The sequence below is a fragment of the Alligator sinensis genome, unplaced genomic scaffold, assembly GCF_000455745.1.
Source record: "Alligator sinensis unplaced genomic scaffold, ASM45574v1 scaffold232_1, whole genome shotgun sequence".
NCBI lineage: Eukaryota > Metazoa > Chordata > Crocodylia > Alligatoridae > Alligator > Alligator sinensis.
The window spans coordinates 516,786-523,376 of record NW_005842517.1 but is presented as its reverse complement, the minus strand read 5'-3'; positions in this window follow the sequence as shown (position 1 = coordinate 523,376).

Genomic DNA, 6,591 nt, shown 5'->3' with positions numbered 1-6,591 from the left:
TTTTGTGTGTGTGTGTGTGTGTGTGTGTGTGTGTGTGTGAGAACCAATAACTTCATGGGGCTGTGTGTTGTCTATTTAATAAACCTGTTATTTTGAAACCCCAAGTTTGTTTTTGTCTGTTTCCTGACTGTTTCCTCCTTGCCACCACTTATCAGCCCCCCCCACCCCCCCAAATATCTCAGCTGTCTGCTTCAGTTTCCAGCCCCAGTCTATTAAGTAACCCCAAGCCTCAGTTCCTCAGCCAGCTTCTCTCTAGTCTACCGGTTCTAATCTCAGTTCTGGCAACTTTCACTCCCTACACTTTAACTCTCTCTCTCTCACCTTAACCTTCCCCCAAGTATCACAGGTACCCCAAGCACACAGATATATACCATGCCATCCAAGTTAGGAACTTAGCTGTGTGTGTGAACTGATGAGTATGTGTGTAAATATATGTCATTGTGTGTATGATATATGAATTAGTGATCTGTGTATGTGTACTGAGTGTGTGGGTATGGACAATTGATTTTTGTCTAACTTTTGGGGGGTATAGTGTATGTGCTTGAATTGGTGATAGGTATGCATGTGCCTAGGCTAGTTTGGATGTGTATGTGCCTGAGTTAGTAGTGTGTGTGTATGCATCCAATTGATTTGTGTGTTTGTATATGTGCAATTGTGTCACACCCTCCTGTCTAACAGAGCTATATTGAGATCCTGAGAGTTGACCTGACCCCACAGGGCAACATGTGCATACTACAGGACTGATACCCTGCTGTAACTTTTGCCTACTTGCTAAAGCAACAACATTTCTTACAATATGAGCACAGATATTTTCTTTGAATGAGTCTGTTAATCCCAAATTGCTGCACAAGTAAAGGGATATGGCTCAAGTGCTACAGGGTGCGTCTACAAGTGCCTCTTTTAAGCAGGCTTAGCATAAACTTGCCATTTTGAAGGCTCATTAATGGCACATTTCTACACGTGCAGACCCTTAATGGACCTTAAAAATGGTGATGTTAGGCTATGTGAATTAAGGCTATGTGACTGAAGGCTTAAATGGTAATATAAGGCATCAAATTTAGGCATGAATAGCAAAGTCACAGTAGTACATGTGTAGATGGACTAATGAGCATTAATGTGGCATATGTCAATGGACACCGTCTTAATGTGCATTAGCATGTCTGCACGTGCACTAATGCAACTTGGCTATTTGTGCCAAAATTTAATGCACCTTAATGCGATGCATCCACATGTAGACACATGCATAAATCACCTTAACGCACCTTAAGCAAAGGTGCATTATGTTTAGGTGTGTGTAAATACTTGTGTAGACATGTCCACAGTCTCCCATTCTCAGCATTCTTGCATATGCTAAATCTCTCCACCAACAGTAGTCATGACACTCATTGGCTACAGAGCATGTGGACTTGGCAGGGTATTTAGAAAACCTGACCATTGGCTACAGAGCATGTGGACTTGGCAGGGGAATTAGAAAACCTGAATGTCATCCTTCTTCTGATATCACAGTGAGTTGAATATCCTTCAGTTTATCCATATCATTAATGAGAACTTTGGCAGGCTTTATCAGAACTTCTGGTAAGTCACTTCCATGGCTAAGAACTGTTTCTGCGTGCTCCTGCTAGTAGCATAACAAAATGTGAGGGGGTGACCAGTGCACCAGCCTCAGACGCTGACCCTGGAGTGGGGCACAAAAATAGCAGCAGCTGCACTGCTGGTCCAGCTGCCAGTGGCACTCTCAGCAGCTCAGCAACTGGCCCTGTCCCATGCACTGCTGCCACCCAGCGTGGGCAAGTGTCCACTTATGCCTATTGCAGTATTACATCAGGCTAATTTAATATGATAGAGCCACTGTGGAAAAGAAAGTTCCATATAGAGGCTCGTAATCCTTCCAGGAGATAATTAAAACTGCAGGGCCTGTGTTCAGTTCCATTTTTATTCTTGTCCCATTCACTTGCAGTTGTGTTTAAAGGACAGATGAGTTTCTTTAGGGTTTGTATTGTATTATTCACAGTGGCTACATTTCTATGGTCACTGTCATGGGCAGGTGATCTTTCATATGTTCCCTACCCCAAATTACTGTATTTATTATATGAACTTTTCAAATTTGTATTGATATTTTCTAATGCTTCACATAACTTTTCTTACAGCACTTCTAATGCAACTTCATTTTAAGTGACAATAATCTGTTTTACAGCCTGCTAGGTCAGTGCAGGGTCATTTAAAATATATTTGTCTAATCTGAACGTTGGCTGATGTTCATTAATTTGGCATACATCATTTCTACCTTGGGCTATTTCTGCCATCTCATTTGTGGCAGTCTCCATAGACACTATAATAAATACAGCCCAGGATTATGTAAGTTCAATATCTCTTAGCAAACATTTCTATACACCTTCAGGTGCCACAGATCACACATCAAATGATCCCTCAAAGAACTATCCAAATCTGCTCCAAATTCACCGTTCTAGATTAAACATCTGTGCTGCTGCATCTGCATCAGAGGGCTGATTCTGCTTATGGAACCACAAATGTTCTGCTATGATAAGAAATTCTGGAAACAAATGCCTTTATAAAATAGCTACACTCTTCACATAACTCTCCCTTTTGGTTTCACTGGTGTAGTGTGTATAGGCAACAGACAATAAGATTTATTTCCCATAAGGCTCAGAATGGATCATACCATTTTGTCATCTGTTACACTATTAGCATCCAGAAACTATTCCCATCTTCCACTATATGATTCCTGGTCCTCATAGGGTTCATCACAGAGATTCATGCACCCAGTAAACTTGGCCTGTCTATAGAAAAAAAAAATCTCTAAAGCTCATTATTTGAAATTCCCACAAAAATTGCTGTTCATTGCTATTGTCCTCAGCATTCATTTATCATTACAGATGGTTGAAATTCCAGCTATTTTTTGTCAAAATTGGACAAGAAAGGGAATACAATTGCATACAATTGCATAAAAAGTTCATAAATTCCTTTCTCCCCAATTGAAGGAGTTCTATAAATTGTTTAGGGATTTCACCTCTATAGTCAGTTTGTGGTCTTCTTTGTGCTTTCCTCAAGATAATCTGTAATGTGAGATGCAAATGTAGCTTCAGCTAACTTTATCAAAGAAGAAAGCAGAATATCCTACCACTTGCCATAGCTATAGGCACACCATTAGGGAGGGCTTTCTTATGTATTCCATTTACAATTACTTTTCTCTAAACTCCCTCCAGTTTCTCCCCCTCTCTCAGTATTTTGGGGTGCTATTAAATTAGACATATGTAGAGATAGGCTTTCATTTCTCTACTGCAGAGACGGTTCTGGTGGGCTGCACGGCTGCAATTAGTGGTCATTCCAATATATTGAGCATGTCCAGTTTTTTCACTCTACACAATAAGAGTAAGTTGCTGGACCTTGTGCAAAACCTTGAAGCACTCTGAAACTCAGAAAGCAGCAGGTCCCTAGTAGGAGGTTCAGTGTGGTGAAAGGATCTATGCCCTTGGGGAGGAATCATATGACAGTGACCACAAGGATAGGAAAGGAGATGGGTCTAGATGCCTCTTTTTCTCCTTCTATGAATGATGATGCCCTGGGAAGCTTCTTGCTTCCTGCTCTGAGGGTGATGTAAGAGCCCGGTGCTGGTCCTGTGCCCCATGGATAATACTGTGCATACCATGTTTTCTTGTATACCACATAATCCCAATTAAAATATCCACCTTGTTTGTGGAAGGCAGAATATAGATTAAAAAAAAGATTTTTGCAGAGTCATGGCTAACAGTATGACTAAGTCCTCCTGGAAATAGTGTTCAGGAAGTGAGGCATCCTAGGAGACAGTCCAGGTAAGGCAGTGGGAACTTCCTGGTGTGGCAGGAAAACAGCAAGATTAGGCCTCAGACCCTTGCAAGGGCAGTAGCAAGACTTACTTTTTATTGTAAATAGTTCTTTATTTAAGTGCCTGTAAAGAATAAGGTTCTTTTTCTACATCACAAGATACTACAGACTACATGCAGCAGCTCACTTGTTCAGAGCCAATTCAATTGCTCCTTCAAACACACGCTAGCCTGCTCAGCCATTAGTTATTGAAAATTCCTTGTCAGCTGTGGGAGGGTTAATACCAAACTACACCCTTTCTACTTGCTAGGACTAAGAGAAGCAGGAACCATTTTGGCAGCCAGTAGAGCACAGTGTCTTCATGCTTCTATTCCAGTAAAGAAAAATCAGCTTCCCCGTTCCCCTATTTTGGAGGTCTGATTTGGGGGAATAGGATGTATGTGGTATGTGAATAAACTCGGTGCCTAAGGCAAAAAAAAATCCTGGTAGCTGCATCTGGAAGACTAGTCATAACCAGGACACTGGGCCCCGAGCCTTCCTTCCTTTCACTGCTTGATGCTTTTTTGAACTACTTCAGTAAGCAGGATCTTCTTCTGGAGATGAATGTGGCAGGTACATAAAAACTGTGAACAGAGAGGCTGAGGTTGAAGCAAAGTAGAAGAGAGCCTGCTCTTTGCAGTCACTTGTTTATGTGGACTTCCTTTTAGTGATCAATATTTGAACTTCACAGAATGATTTGCTATTTCTATTTGCCCCTTTAAATGCAATATGTCTGTACGTATTTTCTTGCCAAACATCTGAAAGATACTGGAAGCATCATTTCTTGGTACTGCCTAAGTTATATATTGTTTGCCTCCCAATATAATTCATGTGTGTTTGACCAATAAGTAAAACAAAAGTTTTGGTTTCTAGGCCCCTTACTCTTCATGATTTGAAGTCAATAGCCAAACTCCCATTGATTTTACTGGAAGCAGGATCAGTCTTCAAATGTGTTATGGTGCAAATTTTTGGCACGGAAAACTTAAAAAGAATGAGGACATGGACAGTCTTAATTGGAACAACCACTGTAAAATAATCTATCAGAGGTAGAATTATGTTAATTTGTCAGTCACTTAAACTTGAAAGGCTCATTTCCTCAAATATGCCCCAGTCCTGCAATATAGAAAAATCTATGGACCCTAGACATATTTGTGTACTGGCTGAACTTGCGTGACAGAATTAAAACCCCAAACTTCTGATCAAGGTGCTCCCTAAATCACTTTGCTGTTATAGCTCAGTCAGGGTTTCTCTGGACTGAATGAAAAAGTTAAAGTAAAACTGCTTTACAAATTGGTCCTAACAGAGCTTGTCAATATGAAAATTGTTACCATTTTATAAATTCAACCAGCTCTAGCTCCTAACCTGGTTTTCACTCATCTCTGATATAAAAACATTTCAACATTTTTCCATGGAGATAACTTTTATTTAAAAAATAATCTGGCCAAGGGATTAATTTACCACGTTATTTTTTCTTTGGCTCCTTTACTGGAACTACATAAAAAGACTGTAGCAGGGTGGTAGAGACAGGAGGAGCAATTCTGCTTGTGCCCTTTTTTCCTTTACTTTAACTGTGTCACAGCCCCCAGTGAGTGCTCTGGAGACCACCATCTGCCTCCCAGAGATGCAGGAACTCCAAACTTCCGGCAGCACCAGGAGTTTACACACCACGATGGAATAAGACTCACAGGAATGAAGCAGAGCTGTCACATGTATCACTAGAGCTGGTGATTATTGGCTGAGGCTCCCAATTGAAAAGAGAAGGAAAAGGAAGTGCGAGGAAGGGAGGTGGCAGTCAGCGTGGTGACTAGAAGCTGATGCCAAGGAATGTGAGTGGATGGAAGCCCTGCTTTGATTTTCTTTCTGAACTATTTTAATTCCTACCTTTTGTTTTGTGAGCTGGCTTAAGGGCTGAGTGGTAAGCCCAGGACACTGTTGTTTTGTTGGGACATTGTAAGGTGCTGATTTACATGAATGGTGTTCAGAGTGATTCCTGGAGAAGAGTCTCACAGGGCTCGTTATGTTATGCATGCAGAGCTAGAATCTCAGACCAGAGGTTAGTGGTGGGAGTGTAGGGGTGGAGGAGCTCCCAGCAGACCACACTTACCCAGAGATTAGGGTCAGCGGAGGGTCTAGTACTATAAAGCAATACTTTCATAATCAAGACTAGGCTACCAAGGAATCCAGGGTTTTGACTCATGGACTATGAAGACAGACTGAGTTTGACCCAGTGGACATTCTGAGTAATAATATAGGAAGAGACAACCTGGTCAAGGTAGCAGACTCCTTTTGAGCCATTTATTATATAATATCAAGTTATGGCAGGTGAGGCTTAAAGAGGAGAAAACTCCTTGTCCAATAAGGGCAATGGACAAGTCAGTAGGTCAAAAGAATCCACACCCATTACAAAGACATTTGACATTTTGAAGGGAAAGTTTATACATTTCATTTAAACTTTAAAACTTAAGTGGATGAAATTTTGTTTGGCTGTATTGGTTCAGTTCCCGGGTGATCAGCAGGATCATAGGAATGTATCACAAGATCATCTACTCCAGCTCGCTGCTCAAGGCAGAATTTGTTCCCGACTACACTATCCCAGTGTCTGTCCAACCTATTCTTGAAAATTTCCAAGAATGAATATTCCACAATTTGTCTAGGTAGCCTGTTCCAATGCTTGACCACCCTCATTCTCAGAAAGATCCTCCTAATATCCAACCTAAATTCCTTCTGCTG